Raw genomic sequence first — 20381 nt, forward strand, 5'->3', positions numbered from 1 at the left:
TTAACTTAATTAAAGGGTTAGCAAAGAATTACAAAAAGAAAAGGGACCATTCTAATTAAACAATCAAATGCACACAAGTTAGAGCTCATCTTGAACTTGTCTGTCACTCACACGCCGGGCCCTCGTCAGCGTGAACGCTCACACCACCTTCCGAATGTCGCTCACAATCCACCTGAAACAAACAGGTCTCCCACCGGATTGTATGCTACGACCGGTTCTCGCCAGCTTCTTCTCTCTTCGTCTCCTGCCGAACAAAAAGAAAACCCAAGACCAACCTTATTGCCCCTCACCAAGAAAACCTTCCGCTAATTGGATGGTACACATTCCACATCATCCCTTATCTTCAACAGTAACCAAAACAAGCAGTTCTTACAGAACTGCCAAAATGAAATACATACAGCATAACAGTAAAAATATGAGCCAGGCATTACACTTGTTTTATATATGTTATTAATTTTCCTTCTCTCTTTCAATACTTGCTCCAGAATCATTTTTTTTCTTATCTGGGTGCATGGTTCCCAAAAACTAGAAATATCAGGAAGTTTGTGTCCTTCCGTTCATTTGTGACTACCTAATTTGTTGGGCATTTCCGGTTTTTCACTGGATACCTTGAGGCAACAATTCCCTTTCCTGCTTCTGTAAATAAAAGGACCTTGTGGTGATCAGGTCCTCTGCACAGGATGGAGCTCCCGGTAATCAGCTGTGTCCTCTATGAACAACACACATAGGCACACACACTGCAGAAGCAAGCCATGGTCGTATAGCGGTCAGCAGGACGCTATTACAGCTTGAAGTGTCAGAGTTCAGAGTTCAATTCCGGCGCTGTCTGTAGCAAGTTTGTACGTTCTCCCCGTGACCGCACAGGTTTCCTCTGGGTGCTCCGGTTTCCACCCACATTTGTACTAGTTCCACTTCGTAGGTTAATTGGTCATTGTAGATTGTCCTGTGATCTTTATAGGTCTTCCGTTGGTTGGGGTTGACCTTGCTTATGTCATTGATATGCAAGCCAGGGCAGTATGATAGGAAGAGCAAGCTGTTTCCCATGCAGCAGGGTCCCTCTCTCCACGCAGCTGATGAATCCAATGAAACAGCAGAGACCAATACTGTTCAGCACCAGTGGCATTGCAGGAGTTGCCAATCACCGTTGAACTCAACGTAGGATATCTTAGGGACTCCAGCTCCTGATTTTTCCTCGTGGTTTACTCCCAAAGCTTTCCCCATGAGTGAGTATTGCCGCCAGGCAGTGGAAATTTGAGATCAGAGTTTACCTTCTCCTAGATCAGCTGCCAACCACAACTGATGAGCCCCGTCTGACTGGATCTTGTGATTCAACTAGGTTTAAATAGGTGGGTTCCTGGACAACACAGGTCATTGGGCTGGAAGGCCAGTATCTCCAAATAAGTAAAAGCCTGCAGATGTGCACACTGAGGTCAAATAACCTGATGCACAAAGGCACACATACTCCCACTAAAAATAAACTGTCATGTTCAATACCTGTGAACTCAGAAGCAAACCTACTTCATTACTTATTGAAGAAAACCGTTCTTGTGTGGTCTGGTATTGAAGGGTGAAAGGTGTCAGGCAGTACAATTGGTACTTATGCTGGTGCCACAAAGCTTTCTCCCAGGGTAACAACACTTTTCCATTGGACACGGTCAGTCAGGTGTCTGAAGCTTGAAGCCCCCATCCCCCAGTGCTGATGTCAGCAACTCCAACTCCTCTCTCACCATTGTCATCAGCTTCAGACACAATTCTCTCTTCCATGCCCTACTGTTTACAGCTTTGCTGAACTCCTTTTCCAGCTGTGAAATTGAGGAGGAAATACTACTTTATATATTTGTGTGTCAATGGTCTATCCTATCACATTGAACATATTGGGCCTAGTGCACCTTGAAGCATTGGTGGTAGAGGATCTTACACTTAATGGGTACAAATCACAGGCGTGGCGCAATTTTAACCTGCCCCTTGTGACAAGGAATTTCTGATCCAGTATTTCTTAAAGTAACACACATCAAAGTTGCTGGTGAACGCAGCAGGCCAAGCAGCATCTATAGGAAGAGGCGCAGTCGACGTTTCAGGCCGAGACCCTTCGTCAGGACTAACTGAAGGGAGAGTGAGAAAGGGATTTGAAAGCTGGAGGGGGAGGGGGAGATGCAAAATGATAGGAGAAGACAGGAGGGGGAGGGATAGAGCCGAGAGCTGGACAGGTGATAGGCAAAAGGGGATACGAGAGGATCATGGGACAGGAGGTCCGGGAAGAAAGACGGGGGGGGGTGACCCAGAGGATGGGCAAGGGGTATATTCAGAGGGACAGAGGGAGAAAAAGGAGAGTGAGAGAAAGAATGTGTGCATAAAAATGAGTAACAGATGGGGTACGAGGGGGAGGTGGGGCCTAGCGGAAGTTAGAGAAGTCAATGTTCATGCCATCAGGTTGGAGGCTACCCAGACGGAATATAAGGTGTTGTTCCTCCAACCTGAGTGTGGCTTCATCTTTACAGTAGAGGAGGCCGTGGATAGACATGTCAGAATGGGAATGGGATGTGGAATTAAAATGTGTGGCCACTGGGAGATCCTGCTTTCTCTGGCGGACAGAGCGTAGATGTTCAGCAAAGCGGTCTCCCAGTCTGCGTCGGGTCTCACCAATATATAAAAGGCCACATCGGGAGCACCGGACGCAGTATATCACCCCAGTATATCACTGCGTCCGGTGCTCCCGATGTGGCCTTTTATATATTGGTGAGACCCGACGCAGACTGGGAGACCGCTTTGCTGAACATCTACGCTCTGTCCGCCAGAGAAAGCAGGATCTCCCAGTGGCCACACATTTTAATTCCACATCCCATTCCCATTCTGACATGTCTATCCACGGCCTCCTCTACTGTAAAGATGAAGCCACACTCAGGTTGGAGGAACAACACCTTATATTCCGTATGGGTAGCCTCCAACCTGATGGCATGAACATTGACTTCTCTAACTTCCGCTAGGCCCCACCTCCCCCTCGTACCCCATCTGTTACTCTTTTTTATGCACACATTCTTTCTCTCACTCTCCTTTTTCTCCCTCTGTCCCTCTGAATGTACCTCTTGCCCATCCTCTGGGTCACCCCCCACCCGTCTTTCTTCCCGGACCTCCTGTCCCATGATCCTCTCGTATCCCCTTTTGCCTATCACCTGTCCAGCTCTCGGCTCTATCCCTCCCCCTCCTGTCTTCTCCTATCATTTTGCATCTCCCCCTCCCCCTCCAGCTTTCAAATCCCTTTCTCACTCTTCCTTCAGTTAGTCCTGACGAAGGGTCTCAGCCTGAAACGTCGACTGCGCCTCTTCCTATAGATGCTGCTTGGCCTGCTGCGTTCACCAGCAACTTTGATGTGTGTTGCCTGAATTTCCAGCATCTGCAGAATTCCTGTTGTTTTCTTAAAGTATGTTGGTGATCATTTGCAAGCATTGTTGTTTCCAAAGGAAAGTACTGAAAATGTTGGAAATCAGAAACAAAAATGGAGATAATCAGGAGGTCAAGTAGGATCTGTGGAGAGCGAGGGAGATGAGAGGAAATCAACCCGCAGAATTAACTTCCTTCTCTGTAGTTGCTGACTGATCTTCTGTGTATTTTCAGCATCCACATCTACCTCCACCATCACCCTTGGCAGCACATTACAGGCACCTAGTGTGCTTGTTTTTTATAAAACAATATTGCATCACACTTCACCTTTGAATTTTCCTGCTCTTAACTTTAAGTGCATGACCTCTAGTATTAGACAATTTGACCCTGGGGAACAATATATCAGTTATCTATTTATAGCCTCTCATAATTCAGAAAAATAAGAATCCCAGTTTGCCAAACCTCAGGTGGGACAGAGATCTCCAGAGCTGCCAGTCTACCATGAGCAGATGAGGCTCGTGTGATTTATTGTAATAATTGATCACGTTTTCTCGATCCCCACAAGGATCATTTTACATTCCCAGACTTAACCTCCTATGGGTCACTTGTCAACAGCTGGTGCTCCTGGTAACTGATCTATTGTTTCTGTGGTTTTTGCTGCAGCAATCCACAATTAATCCGAGCGGTTTGTGTACTTTCCACACAGCTCTGAATCTCTCTCTGCTTCAAATGGCTCTCGGTAAGATGGTGGCGTGGCTTCCATGGCATCAACCAAAGACATTATTGCCTTTTTAAAATGTAATTTTTATGATCATAAGACCCAGCTGGATATTAAGAACTTAAATTTCTGCAGGTCTATCCCATCAGTGAGTTGCTCGTTGTTGGAGAAACTGAAGGAGCTGGACTTGGTGTGTCCATTATGCTGACTGCGACAGAGAGGCGTCGGTGCATGATGAGGATGAGCGGTCTAACAGGCAGTGATGTCTTAGTTGCTTTTCTTGGGATCATATGTTCCTGTTGGAGGACAGGGGAGTTGTGTGGCCTTGTTCGTAGTGATTACTAGGCCTGAAACCATGGTGTTGACGGTTTGCAGCGCCCTGGGGGAGGCATCTGATTCGTGTTCCCCACTGAAGTCCCAGATGTTGTGTGGCATGCTGTCCATGCTGGAGTCAGTGCTGCCCCCTTGTATTTGCTCGGCAGAAGATAATCTGTACTGTGTTTGACTGCAAACTGCTCAACGTTCATGAACTCAGGGGCTTGGGCTACCTTTTGTTTTGTATGACACTATTTTACTGCTATCTTGTATGTGCTTGTCATCTTATTTCTGCTTGCTTTCTAATATGTGCTCCATGTGTTTTGTGCTGTGTATGATTGTTGCTGTGATTTGCATCTTGGCCTCAGAGTAACACTGTCTCTTTTGGCTGTATTCATGGGTGGTCATGTATAGTTCAGAGACAATTAAACTTGAACTCGGACAAATTTTACTTAAAAATCATCAGAGCCATGGACTCATCACTTTTCATGCTCCAAGCTCCTTTAACCATCTGCTGAAGTAAATATCTCACCTTCTAGCCTCACTTTCTTGGTAACAATTTTACGATAAGTCCTCCTTGTTATTGGTTCTCCAACCACAGGAAATAATGATTCCATTTTGATCCTACTGAAGTGCTTCAAAAAGTTGAAATCTTCAATTTAAATTATCTTCCCTACACTTGAAAGAAACTCCAACAGGATATTGAAAATAATTCCATTGTTTAGGTAGTTAAAAAGTAAATAATCATAATCTCATCATTATAAGTCACACTGCTAGAGTTATACAATCCTACTGCACCCAGTTGGGACATTTCATTATTGACCCAGCACTGGAGAACATCATGTGGGTGCTTTTGAGGACATATGGACCACTAGGAGAGTAGTATTCCCCTGGTCAATATCCTGTAGCATAGTGAAGAAGTTTACAATTCTACCACGCACGGTATATAGAACATGTCTTATCCTTCCTTCAAGGCAGCATCTCTAGGAAGAGGTACAGTCGATGTTTCAGGCCGAGATCCTTCGTTTCTCCTGACGAAGGGTCTCGGCTGAAATGTCGACTGTACCTCTTCCTAAAGATGCTGCCTGGCCTGCTGCATTAACCAGCAACTTTTATGTGTGTTGCTTGAAATTCCAGCATCTGCAGATTTCCTCGTGTTTGCCTTCTTTCAAGTATGCTTTCGCTATTTACATGAAGGTTGTAAATGTTGGATTGTGGTGTTTAACTCCAAGGTTCTTTTAGAAGTCAGCGACGAAGCAGAAAACTTGTTACTTCACAGTTGTTTTACTAAGAGCGATGAACAAGGAGAACAGGAACACAGCACTGACAAGGGATCTTACTACTTGAAAAAGTAAGGACTTAAAGATAGTGCCTAACACCTACTTTTATACCCAAAAGATAAGAAAATTCTATAGGTAAGAGAGACCACCAGTTAGAAAATACTTTTTTAGTACTATGGTAAAAAACTTATTCAATGAGAAAAACACATTTTCACTTAATGCGGTACAAAGCTTCCAGGATTATACTGTGTATAGTCACTAGACTTATATTAAACTGTTATGTATATAAAGACTAATTAAAATACAGATAATTGACTTAAACCGCAAAGAAAATGACAATTAAAATTAAACAGTCAGATCCAACAATGCCCTCTTTGATTCTAAATCACACATATAGAATCATTACAACTGAAATTCAGAGACAGAAAAATCATTACATATAAAATAATTAAAAAAAACTACAAATTATGAAGTATCAAGGAGTATATATGTATTCATAAAATTATGCCATTATTAGGCAGATTAGTGGGCACACTTATGTAAGTTTGAACTACTCTATTAATGATTTCCTTTCAACAAGTTAAAAACACTGTAAATTATAGAGGTATTTAGTATGATTAATATGACCTGTAATATCGAGTAACCCCAGCCTCTGAGACTTGAATGAATCCAATCAAAGAAATCCCATCCATCAGATTGATGTATTTTAGTTGCTTCTTTATGAATATGCTCAGCCAAGTTACTTGTGTCTTCAGACTCATCAGATACATAAGTACACCACTCCTTGCCTATAATTGCACATATTTCCCCTCCCCTCCCAACTGCTAAGAGAAGATAGAAACATAGAAAATAGGTGCAGGAGTAGGCCATTCGGCCCTTCGAGCCTGCACCGCCATTTATTATGATCATAGCTGATCATCCAACTCAGAACCCTGCCCCAGCCTTCCCTCCATACCCCCTGACCCCTGTAGCCACAAGGGCCATATCTAACTCCCTCTTAAACATAGCCAATGAACTGGCCTCAACAGTTTGCTGTGGCAGAGAATTCCACAGATTCACCACTCTCTGTGTGAAGAAGTTTTTCCTAATCTCGGTCCTAAAAGGCTTCCCCTCTATCCTCAAACTGTGACCCCTCGTTCTGGACTTCCCCAACATCGGGAACAATCTTCCTGCATCTAGCCTGTCCAATCCCTTTAGGATCTTATACGTTTCAATCAGATCCCCCCTCAATCTTCTAAATTCCAACGAGTACAAACCCAGTTCATCCAGTCTTTCTTCATATGAAAGTCCTGCCATCCCAGGAATCAATCTGGTGAACCTTCTTTGTACTCCCTCTATGGCAAAGATGTCTTTCCTCAGATTAGGGGACCAAAACTCTAATGCTATATGATTCTGAAGAACTATCTTATGCCCAGTGATCATTTCTGTTGTTCCCGTTCCCAAGGCTTCAGCAGTGTTATTGTTCACTCGTTCTAAAGCTGCAGCAACAATTTAAATCTCCCTGATACTTCTTGCAACACCATAAAATGGGAATAAAATTAATGCAAAATGATTTCCTTCTGTAATGTCTCATTTACTTCTAGACTTGGGAGGTGAAGGTAAGGTGTGTGTATGTCTCCTAGCAGAGAAAACATGCCCCAAGTACCATAATCCTAATGAATTCTGTGGCAGAAAGGTGTAGGCTGCATTTCCACACATAAATTACCTATTGTTCATTGAACTTAGACCATTTCTTATTTGTCCAACTGCAATATTTCTGTTTGTCAATAGAAGTGTACATTATGTGTCATCTCAAAGGGCACATTACGAGTAGGGAAAATTAGCAAAAATACAACTGATAATATGAAGAATAAACACCATAATATACAGTATTTGTTGACTTGCTTGAAGTCTCCTGGCTGGTTAGTGATTTGCTCACTGTAACCCAGCAACCTAGAACTGTGGCAGAGGTTACTAGCACATTAACCACAGCACTTATTGTCTTTGTCAGATACCACTTTATCTCGCTTGCAGTGGCTGGCATGTATCCATTTACATTTGCCTTCTACTTTCCCCGCTGAGTTGGGAATTGTCAATACTTGTAAAGGACCTTCCCATCAAGCTCCTAGTGGTTCCTTGTATGCTTTTTTTAATGAGGACCCACTCAACGGGAATCAGGGTGTGTCCTCCTTCTGTTGGGTCTCCCCAGGCAGCAGGATCTTGTTGAGAAACAGATTGTACAGCTTGGGTTAATTTCACACAATAGTTAACTAAAGTGTCTGCCATAACATGTATATCAACCTCTCCAAAATCGAGAACTCCCAGTAGGAGTTGCCTGTTACCACCTCAAATGGACTTAATTTAGTTTTCTTGTTTGGGGTCTCTGATGGTACACAAGACCATAGGAAGAGCCACGGGCCATGGTACGCCTTCCTCATGATACTTAGTCATTGCTTGATGGTTCCATTCATTTGTCTGACTTGTTCTGATGTCTTTGGGTGATGCGGACAATGAAAAGACCATTTAACCTTCTTCAGTTGACATAATTCAGTCAACATTTAATAAGGACCCCCACCATCCAGGACATGCCATCTTCTCACTGTTACCATCAGGAGGGAGGTACAGAAGCCTGAAGGTGCCTACTCAGTGATTCAGCAACAGCTTCTTCACCTCTGCCATCTGGACATTGAATCCATGAACACTACCTCACTTTTTTATTATTTCTGTTTTTGCGCTATTTTAATCTATTATACACATGTGCTTACTGTAATTGATTTACTTTTGTTCCATATTATCATGTATTACATTGAACTGTTATGTGGCACGTGGCCAAATGGTTAGGGCGATGGTCTAGTGATCTGAAGGTCGCTAGTTCGAGCCTCAGCTGAGGCAGCGTGTTGTGTCCTTGAGCAAGGCACTTAACCACACATTGCTCTGCGACGACACTGGTGCCAAGCTGTATGGGTCCTAATGCCCTTCCCTTGGACAACATTGGTGGCGTGGAGAGGGGATACTTGCAGCATGGGCAACTGCCGGTCTTCCATACAACCTTGCCCAGGCCTGCACCCTGGAAACCTTCCAAGGCGCAAATCCATGGTCTCATGAGACTGATGGACGCCTATATAAAAACATTGAACTGTTGCAGCTAAGTTAACAAATTTCACGACACATGCTGGTGATAATAAACTTGATTCTGATTCTGATTCCTGACGAACACTTACAGTGAAATGTGTTCCTCAGTTAGAGTCAATGTGACATGACAATCCCCATCAAGGAATATAGTCCTTGATCAGAGTTTTTAATGTGGTGTGTGGCAGAGGCTTTCCTTGTTGGAACAGCTTCCATCCATCTTGAAAAATTGTCCACTATTACCATTACTTCTGAGTATCCTTAATGTTTTGGTAAAGAATTGTAGTCCACTTGTAAGTGTAAAACAGACCAGGTCGGGAAGGAACACTTAATTGTGGTAGCTTCTCCGCTGCTCCAGAGCTAGTTTTCTGGCATGTTACGCATCTTTCGAACGTTTGTTGAGCTTGTGCCCTAAAGTTTTGATACCACCACTATTGAGAGAATCTGTCGATCATCTTTTGAATTCCAATGTGTTCTAGGGAGTGCGTCTGCTGTACTAGATAAGGAAGCACCATAGATGGAACTAGTAGTCTATGACTAGTGCCATACCTCCTTCCTCCATCATTGACTAACTTTCCATCATTCTCCATCAGAACCACTTTCCTGTCTGGAGCACAGAATTTGCATATCTTTGATATCTTCTATATTTGTCTGTGATACAGAGCTCAACCTTGTTTCCATGATTCCAGTTGTCAGGTTCACTGGATATGTTCTTCGTACTTCTTATGCTGCCTTTTCTGTAATTTCATCTGCAAATGCATTTCTACGGTTTTCCATTGTTGAGTTATTGAGCAATAGCTTGTCGATACATTTATTTTAGATTATGAAGACACGTAGTCTTCTTTTATTGTCATTTAGTAATGCATGCATTAAGAAATGATACAATATTTCCTCCGGTGTGATATCACAAAACACAGGACAGACCAAGATTGAAAAAACTGACAAAACCACATAATTATAACATATGGTTAGAACAGTGCAACAACACCATAACTTGATGAAGAAGTCCATGAGCACAGTAAAAGTTCAAAGTCTCTCAAATGTCCCGCATCTCACGCAGACGGGAGGAGGAAGAAAAACTCTCCCTGCCATGCCGACCACAGTCCGACTCTGAGTCATCCGAAAACTTTGAGCTCTGATCAGCTCTCCGACACCGAGTACTGAGCGCCATCTCTGTCCGAGCGATTCGACTTCAATCTCGGTTGCCAACAGCAGGCAAAGCTGGGGATTTTGAGGCCTACCCTCCGAAAGATTCCCAACCACGCAGTAACGATAGCAGCGAACGAGCGTTTCAGAAATTTCTCCAGGTGTTCCTCTGTGCTTACACGTCCATTCTCCATCAAATCAGAATTGTCCACGGCCTCTATTTAACAGATACGATATCATTTTTCACCGGAGGGCTGCGCACACGCAGGCGCGCTGCTCTCTCTCCTCCCACCAGTTTAACAATGGTTTTACTATATCTTCAGTCCTGTGTGTCTTCACACAGTTGGTCATTATTGGAAACACAAAATAATCTGCAGATGCTGTTGTCAAAGGAACACTCACAATGTGCTGGAGGATCTCAGCAGGTCAGTCAGCATCAGTTGAAAAGAGTAGTCGACGTTTCGGGCCGAAACCCTTCATCAGGACTGAAGGAAGAACTTTGGGGAGGGTTTGAAGAATGCTGGTAGTTGAAAAAAACAGTAATTTTAAAGACAAGGGGGTGGGGGAGGGGAAGCAGGGAGGTGATTGGCAGGAGAACAATGCGCAGTAGTAGAAGGAGGCGGAACTATGAGGGAGGTGATGTGAAATAGGGATAGAGGAAGGGAGGGGGAGGGAATTACTGGAAGTTGGAGAATTCTATGTTCATACCAAGGGGCTGGAGACAACCTAGACGGTATATGAGGCGTCGCTCAGGTTGGAGGAGCAACAGCTCATATACCGTCTAGGTAGTATCCAGCCCCTTGGTATAAACATAGAATTCAACAACTTCCGGTAATTCCCTCCCCCTCCCTTCCTCTATCCCTATTTCGCATCACCTCCCTCATAGTTTCGCCTCCTTCTACTATTGTTCTCTTGCCAATCACCTCCCTGCTTCCCCTCCCCCACCCCTTTGTCTTAAAAATTACTGTTTTTTTTCAACTACCAGCATCAAACCCTCCCCAAAGTTCTTCCTTCAGTCCTGATGTAGGGTTTCGGCCGGAAACGCCAACTAATCTTTTCACCTGATGCTGACTGACCTACTGAGTTCCTCCAGCGCATTGTGAGTGTTCCTTGGTTAATATTGGAGCAAGCTGTGACATAGCTGTGAATTTTCCGCCGCCTCCATCTTTGAGCCCACTTCTTTGGCAAGGACTCTCCAGCCCACACCGATGACCCCTTCTCCCAACTTCAACCCTTCTTCTCCGCCTGGACACCCTGCTCTGGTCTTCTGTTGGCTCCGGATCTTTTCATTACTAACTACTGACAAGACATCAACAGTCTCAACTTTACCACTCCTCTCTCCAATTCTAACCTCCCTCATTCCGAACACACTGCTCTCCATTCTCTCTGCACTAATTCTAACCTCGCCATTAAACCCGCAGATAAAGCTGGGGGGTGCTGTAGTAGTCTGGCAGACTGACCTCTACCTTGCTGAAGCCAGGGGACAGCTGTCAGTCACCTCCTCTTACTCCTCGAACAGGAAGCCACTAAGGAGCACCAAGCCATTGTCACTCTGGGGATCTCCACTGCCAGCCACTACCGCCAACCTCATAATTGCCTTATTCCACATCTCCCGTTTCTACCTCCTACCCCAGATCCACAAACCTGCCTGTTCAGGTAGACCCATCGTTCCTACTTGTTCCTGCCCCATTGAATTTGTAGGTGCATAACTCGACTGTGTTTTATCCCCTGGTTCAGTCCCTTCTTACCTAAATCCATGACACTTCACATGCTCTGGATCTTTTCAATGACTTTAAATTCACTGGCCCTGATCACTTCATTTTCACCATGGATGTCCAGTCCCTACACACCTCTATCTCCCATCAGGATGGCCTTAATGCTCTCCGCTTCTTTCTAGATAACAGACGTAATCTGCTCCCCTCCACCACCACTCTTCTCCATCTGACTCTCAATAATTATTGCTTTGGCTCCTCCCACCACCTCCAAACCAAAGATGTAGCCATGGGCACTCGCATGTGTCCCAGCTATGTCTGCCTTTTAGTCGGCTACATGGAACAGTCTATGTTCCAAGCCTACACCAGTATCACTCCCCAACCTTTCCAATGCTGCACCGATGACTGGTGTGGAAGAAATAAACAGGCAGACTATTATTTAGATGGAGAAAGAATTCAAAATGCAGAGATACAAAGGTACTTGGGAGTCCTTGTGCAGGATACCCTAAAGGTTAACCTCCAGGTAGAGTCGGTGGTGAAGAAGGCGAATGCAATGTTGGCATTCATTTCTAGGGGTATAGAGTGTAAGAGCAGGGATGTGATGTTGAGGCTCTATAAGGCACTCGGGAGACCACACTTGGAGTATTGTGTGCGGTTTTGTGCTCCTTATTTTAAAAAGGATATATGGATATTGGAGAGGATTCAATGAAGATTCACGAGAATGATTCTGGAAATGAATGGGTTACTGTATGAGAAACGTCTGGCAGCTCTTAGGCTGTATCCCCTGGAGTTCAGGAGAATGAGGGGAGATCTCATAGAAACATTCCAAATATTAAAAAGCCTGAACAGATTAGATATTGCAAAGTTGTTTCCCATGGTAGGGGATTCTAGGACAAGGGGGCACGACTTTCAGGATTGTAGGATGTCCATTTAGAACAGAGATGCGGAGAAATTACATCAGTCAGAGGGTGGTAAATCTGTGCAATTTGTTGCTACAAGCAGTTGTGGAGGCCAAGTCATTGGGTGTATTTAAGGCAGAGATAGATAGGTTCTTGATTAACCAGGGCATCAATGGGTATGGGGAGTGGGGATGACTGGAAGAATTGGATCAGCCCATAATTGAATGGCAGAGCAGACTCGATGGGCCGATTGGCCTACCTCTGCCCCTACATCTTATGGTCTTAAGGACTGCATTGGTGCTGCTTCCTGCACCCATGCTGAGCTCGTCGACTTCATCAACTTTGCCTCTAACTCCCACCCTGCCCTCAAATTTACCTGGTCCATTTCTGACACTCCTCTACCCTTTCTCGATCTCCCTGTCTCTATCTCTGGAGACAGTTTATCTACTGATATCTTTTATAAACCCACTGATTCTCACAGCTACTTGGACTATACCTCTTCCCACCCTGTCACTTGTAAAAATGCCACCCCCTTCTCTCAGTTCCTCCATCCCTGCTGCATCTACTGTTAGGATGAGGCTTTTTATTCCAGAATTAATGAGATGTCCTCTTTCTTCAAAGAAAGGGGCTTTCCTTTTTCCACCATCAATGCTGCCATCACCCGCATCTCTTCCATTTTGCCCACGTGTGCCCTCACCCAATTCCCCTGCCACCCCACCAGGGATGGGATTCCTCTTGTCCTCACCTACCACACCATTAGCCTCCATGTCCAGCACATAATTCTCCGTAACTTCTGCCATCTCCAATAGGATCCCACATCAAACACAGCTTTCCCTCCCCCACACATTTTGCTTTCTGCAGGGATTGCTCCCTCCATGACTTCCTTGTCCATGCGTCCCTCCGCACTGATCTCCCTCCTGGCGCTTGTCCTTGCAAGCTGAACAAGTACCATACTTGCCCCTACATATCCTTCCTCAATATCATTACGAGCCCCAAACAGTCCTTCCAGGTGAGGCGACAGTTCACCTGTGAGTCCGTTGGGATTATCTACTGTATCCGGTGCTCCCGGTGTGGCCCCTGTATATTGGTGAGATCCGACCTAGACTGGGAGAACACTTTACTGAGCACCTATTCTCCGTCCACCAGAAAAAGCGGGATCTCCTGGTGGCCATCCATTTCATAAGAACATAAGAAATAAGAGCAGGAGTAGGCCACCCAGCCTATCGAGCCTGCCCCACAATTCAATAAAATCATGGCTGAGCTGTCCGTAAACTCAGCCTGCCTTTTCCCCATAACCCTTAATTCCCTTACTATGTAAAAACCTATCTAACTGTTTCTTTTTTTTTAATTTTATTTTTATTTGGATAAGGAGTTCACAATTATCATGTACTTTTTTCACACATATAACCTTTTCCATTTTTTTATATGTATAAAACTACAATTATTTATACATTCTTAAGTACACATTGAGATGATATAAAAGCAAAATAAACATTTAAATAGATAATTATGTACTGTGGTAAATCTAACCTATTAGGCTAAGTAATGAAATTAGTTGTTAAGAAAAATGGTAATAATAGTTTCCATACAACCCTTCTGGACCATTTCCACTGGTCCAAAATATTGCATACAAGCCTATATACCAACCATTGTAGGTGTTTATATCCCAATTTGTTCGTGCTTGTTCCTGCCCGCAGACATAATTATCCAATCCCTATGTACTTATTTACTTAATTTTTTCATTTTTTTTTATCTATCTAACTGTTTCTTAAATATATTTAGTGAAGAAGCCTCAAATGCTTCCCTGGGCAGAGAATTCCACAGATTCGCCACTCTCTGGGAAAAACAGTCTCTCCTCATCTCCGTCCTAAATCTTCTCCCCTGAATCTTGAGGTTAATGTCCCCTAGTTCTAATCTCACCTACTTCCCATTCCCATTCTGACATGTCAGTCCACGGCCTCCCCTTCTGCCGTGATGAGGCCACACTAGGGTTGGAGGAGCAACACCTTATATTCTACCTGGGTAGCCTGCAACCTGATGGCAGGAACGTCGATTGCTTGAACTTCCTGTAATTGGCCCCCCACTCCTTCACCATTCCCCATTCCCATTTCCCTCTCTCTCACTTTATCTCATTATCTGCCCATCTCCTCCCTCTGGTGCTCTTCCCCCTTCTCTTTAATTCCATGGTCTTCCCCCTTCTCCAGCCCTTTATCTCCTTCACCTATCAGCTTCCCAGCTCGTTACTTTACCCCTGCCCCTCTCCTGGTTTCACCTATCATTCACCACCATGTACTTCTTTCTTCCCTCTCCCCCATCTTCTTGCTCTAACTTCACATCTTTTTTATAGTCTTAATGAAGGGTCTCGGTCCGAAACATTGACTGTTTATTCTTTCCTTAATGGTGCTTGGCCTGCTGAGTTCCTCCAGCATTGTGTGTGTATGTGTATGTGTGTGTGTCTATCAATCAACACACATCAAAGTTGCTGGTGTACGCAGCAGGCCAGGCAGCATCTCTAGGAAGAAGTACAGTCGACGTTTCGGGCCGAGACCCTTCATCAGGACTAACTGAAGGAAGAGCTAGTAAGAGATTTGGAAGTGGGAGGGGGAGGGGGAGATCCAAAATGATAGGAGAAGACAGGAGGGGGAGGGATGGAGCCAAGAGCTGCACAGGTGATTGGCAAAAGGGATATGAGAGGATCATATGAAAGGCCCAGGGAGAAGGAAAAGGGGGAGGGGGGGAAAACCCAGAGGATGGCCAAGGGGTATAGTCAGAGGGACAGAGGGAGAAAGAGGAGACAGAGAGAAAGAATGTGTGTATATAAATAAATAACGGATGGGGTACGAGGGGGAGGTGGGGCATTAGCGGAAGTTAGAGAAGTCAGTGTTCATGCCATCAGGTTGGAGGCTACCCAGATGGAATATAAGGTGTTGTTCCTCCAACCTGAGTGTGGCTTCATCTTTACAGTAGAAGAGGCCGTGGATAGACATGTCAGAATGGGAATGGGATGTGTAATTAAAATGTGTGGCCACTGGGAGATCCTGCTTTCTCTGGCGGTCAGAGTGTAGGTGTTCAGCAAAACGATCTCCCAGTCTGCGTCGGGTCTCACCAATATATAGAAGGCCACATCGGGAGCACCGGACGCAGTATATCACCCCAGCCGACTCACAGGTGAAGTGTCGCCTCACCTGGAAGGACTGTCTGGGGCCCTGAATGGTGGTAAGGGAGAAAGTGTAAGGGCATGTGTAGCACTTGTTCCGCTTACAAGGATAAGCGCCAGGAGGGAGATCCGTGGGGAGGGATGAGGAGGATGAATGGACAAGGGAGTCCCATAGGGAGCGATCCCTGCAGAAAGCAGAGAGAATGGGGGAGGGAAAGATGTGCTTAGTGCTGGACCCGTTGGATTCCTCGTGTGTCTACCAATCTTGTTTTGTCACTGTCATCCTCACTTGAGTCACTAGGGGCCGCTATAGAGTCCATGTCATGTCCATCTGTAATTCCTCGCCATTCCCAGAGTTTGTCTGATGTAGGCTGTAATTCTCCCGAGTTCAGATGGTGGCGCTGTATAGGGAGATTGTTTCATGTAAACTTTAATTCCTCAAGTGGAGTTTCAGGAGTAGGTGCTTTCCTGGATGGACACCAGCAGGACTGTCACTAGCAACACCATTGGAAAGGTCACTAGCCTGGCCACCCATCTGAAGTCAGGACTGTGCTTTCTTACATTGTTTCAGTTTTTTTCTAAGCCCTGATCAATGCACTTCAATTGAATTAAAAACACAAGAGATTCTGCAGATGCTGGAAATCCAGAGCAACCTCCAGCATTCCTCCATCATTTGACTGAATTACCATGCTGTTCTTTTGTTCAGTCAGTTAATGCAAAATTTGCTCTTTAGACTTTTTCCTGTGTCTATAGTATTGCTTTTTAGTTTAGTGCAAGTTGAGTGTTTCTTTTTAGTAAAAGACTCTACTTATGCCGTTAACACATTCAAACTATCACATATTTACTCAAACCAACCACATGGTCTTATCTCTAAATCAGTAGCAGCCATTTTCTCAGACTTAATAAGCTTAACATTGGTAATTTTTGTCTGGACTTTTTCCATTAATTTTATTAAACTGAGATGTGTGATTCCGGTTAAAGTTCTCAGTTAGTTTTCTGACTTTGGCCATTTTTTAAATTTTGATCTTGCTTCGTATGTTCTTTTTATTACTTTCACCTCAATATTTTAAATGTTCGCAGATGAAATTTTAACAGGTTATCTTGAAATACGAATTTAATTTGTTTTCCCTATGCTCCGCTAGCTTGTAAGTATTTAAGTTTTCTCATGCATTCTACTGGCTTGCATTGATTCTTACATTTTTTATCTGTGCTCCACAGCTTGTAAGAATTTAATTTTACGCATTTAGCCTGCGCTCTTCCAGTCTTGCATGTAGCTCTAAAAGGTTGTGTTTATTTTAACAAATCTGACTTGTAAAATAGCAACACAGCAATCCTCAATCCTGATTCCCATCCAGTGATACAGAAGCCACAACTAGTTTTTCTCTCAGACAATAGAGGAACATAAAGAGAGAGTTCTTATCCCTTTTGTTGTGTACTAAAATTCCCTCTTTTGTCTTAGAGTATAACAAATTTAAAACTTTAGTGTATCCTTCTGACTATGCCAATTGTTGTAATCTGGTGTTTAACTCCAAGATACTTTCAGAAGTCAAGAATGTGGAATAAAACTTGTTGTTTCAGGATCATTTTGTTAAGAGTTGATAGAACAAAGAGAATAGGAACAGAGGGTCTTTGAAGAGAGGATCTAAAATGGTGTCTGGCATAAAATAGCCACTTTTATACCCAAGATTTAAGAAAATTCGATGGATAAAGACAGCCAATTAGAAAATATTTCTTTAATAGCATAGTAAAAAATTAACCAATGAGGAAAAACACTTATCCACTTAATGCAATACAAAGCTTCTTGGATTATGCTTTGCAGAGCCACAAGAGGCATGTTGAACTGTTATGTATATAAAGGCTACTTAAGATATAAGCAGACAATTGATTGTTCAACTGGAAAGAAAATGACAATTAAAATTAAACAGTCTGTCCCAACATAAATCATTTTACAACTCCTCCCTTGGAGGGTCAGACACCCTGAGCCAATAGGCTGGTCCTGGACTTATTTCCTGGCATAATTTACATATTACTATTTAACTATTTATGGTTTTATTACTATTTAATTATTTATGGTGCAACTGTAACAAAAACCAATTTCCCCCGGGATCAATAAAGTATGACTATGACTATTCATTACATTGCTCACAAATGTGGTCACTGTACTAATTGTTTACAACTTGTTGATAACAGTAAGCATTCCACTTGTGTCTTCTTGAAAAGGAGACACTCCTTAAGTCAACCTGACATTCCAGCTAACAGTGTAATTTATTTACTGAACCATTGCAGCCCAATTCTTTTAGTAACTGATTTATAGATTCCAGTCATCATCCATCATTTTTTTCTTCTTTTTCTTTTTCATTTCCTCTCTCCGTTCTCTCTTCTTCTATTCCCCTCTCTGGACTCTTATCTCTTCTCCTCAGCCCCCTATTACCTACCCCGGTGCCCTTCCTCCTTCTCTTTCTCCTATGGTCCCCTCTCCCATCTGATTCCTTCTTCTCCAGACCTTTACCTTTCCCACCCACCTAGCTTCCTATCACCTTCTAGCCTAGGAGGTCAACAAGTATATCCAACTCGTATAGTTTTCAATGGCTTCCTTTTCGAATATCATCATCTGAATATGGAAAGTTTTATCTTAGCCTTGATTTAGAGTCATAGAGCGCCCCAGCACAGAAACAGGACTTTCAGCCAATGCAGCTCGTGATGAATCGTTACTTGGCTCAGTGCCACACAAGAGATTTATAAATAAGATATGGATGCATGGAGTCAGAGGAAGTATATTGGCATGGATAGTGGATTGGTTAACCAATAGAAGGCAGAGGGTTGGTATAAATGGGTGTTTCTCTGGTTGGCAGTCAGTGGTGAGTGGGGTGCCGCAGGGGTCGGTGCTGGGCCTGCAGCTGTTTACCATTTACATTGATGATTTGCAAGCGGGGACTGAGTGTAGCGTAGCAAAATTTGCTGATGACACTAAACTGAGTGGAAAAGCAAATTGTACAGAGGATGTGGAGAGTCTGCAGAGGGATATCGATAGGTTAAGTGAGTGGGCCAAGGTCTGGCAGATGGAATACAACATTGGTAAATGCGAGATCATCCACTTTGGAAGGAATAATAGAAAAGCAGATTATTATTTAAATGGTGAAAGATTGCAGCATGCTGTTGTGCAGAGGGACTTGGGAATGCTTGTGCATGAATCGCAAAAAGTTGGCTTGCAGGTACAACAGGTTATTAAGAAGGCAAACGGAATGTTGGCCTTTCTTGCTAGAGGGATTAAATTCAAGAGCAGGGAGGTCATGCTGCAACTATACAGGGTACTGGTGAGGCCACACCTGGAGTACTGTGTGCAGTTCTGGTCTCCATACTTGAAGAAGGATATACTGGCTTTGGAGGCAGTGCAGAGGAGGTTCACCAGTTTGATTCCAGAGATGAAGGGGTTAACCTATGAGGAGAGATTGATTCACCTGGGACTATACTCTCTGGAATTCAGAAGAATGAGAGAGGATCTTATAGAAACATACAAAATTTTGAAAGGGATAGATAAGATAGAAGTAGGAAAGTTGTTTCCATTGGTAGGTGAGACTAGAACTAGGGGACATTGCCTCAAGATTCAGGGGAGAAGATTTAGGATGGAGATGAGGAGAAACTGTTTTTCCCAGAGAGTGGTGAATCTGTGGAATTCTCTGCCCAGGGAAGCAGTTGAGGCTTCTTCACTAAATATATTTAAGATACATTTAGGTAGATTTTTACACAGTAAGGGAATTAAGGGTTATGGGGAACAAGCAGGCAGATGAAGCTGAGTTTACGGACAGATCAGCCATGATCTTACTGAATGGCAGGGCAGGCTCGATGGGCCAGATGGCCTACTCCTGCTCCTATTTCTTATGTTTCTATGTCCTGTCAACCAACATTTGAACCATAGCCATCCATAGCTCTCCCATCTGTGGACTTTCTCTTAGATGTTGAAATCAAACCCACATCCATCACTTTCCCTGACAGCTCATTCCACACTCCCACCATCCTCTGAGTGAAGTTCCCCCTCACGTTCCCCTTAAATATTTCACTTTTTACTCTTGGCCTATGCCCCCTAATTCCAGTCTCACCCAACCTCATTGGGGGGAAAAAGCCCGCTTGCAAGCCTGGTAGCATTGTGGGTGGCACAACCCTATTACAACTTGGGGCGTCAGAGGCTGGAGTTCAATTCCAACGTTATCTGTAAGGAATCTCGCTGCCTTTTCCCATGTGTGTGTTTTCTCCAGGTGCTCCAGTTTCCACCCACATTCCAAAGTGTACAGGTTAGTAGGTTAATAGGTCATTGTAAACTCTTCTATGATGGCTGGGCGGCACAGGGCCAGAAGGGCCTATTCCGTGCTGTGTCTCAATCATAAATAAGATGAAACTTAGGGTCGTATATGGCCGTGTATAAGTACCTCAGCAATAAATTAATTTTGAACTCTGATATGAGTAGGGCCAGGGAGATGGCGTCTGCTGTAGACCTGTTTTGGTAGTAGGTGAGGTGCAGTGGGTTGAGGTTGTCTAGGAAGCAGGCCACGATCAGCATTTCAAAACGCTTCATGATGGAGGATGTCGGAGCCCCAGGGTGGGAGTCATTAAGGCATGTTATCTTGTTTTTCTTGCGTATCGGGAAAATAGCAACTTTTCTTAAAGCAGGTG

The 20381-nt window shown here is 43.9% G+C and overlaps 1 protein-coding gene across 5 annotated transcripts in view; it reads left to right on the plus strand.

Annotated features, from left to right (window-relative positions):
- The window catches only part of LOC134349210 (protein Shroom2-like), a 151910-nt gene that overhangs the window by 84513 nt on the left and 47016 nt on the right, over positions 1 to 20381 (plus strand). The gene's annotated exons all lie outside the window — the stretch shown is intronic.

The sequence above is a fragment of the Mobula hypostoma genome, chromosome 7 (assembly GCF_963921235.1).
Source record: "Mobula hypostoma chromosome 7, sMobHyp1.1, whole genome shotgun sequence".
Lineage (NCBI taxonomy): Eukaryota > Metazoa > Chordata > Chondrichthyes > Myliobatiformes > Myliobatidae > Mobula > Mobula hypostoma.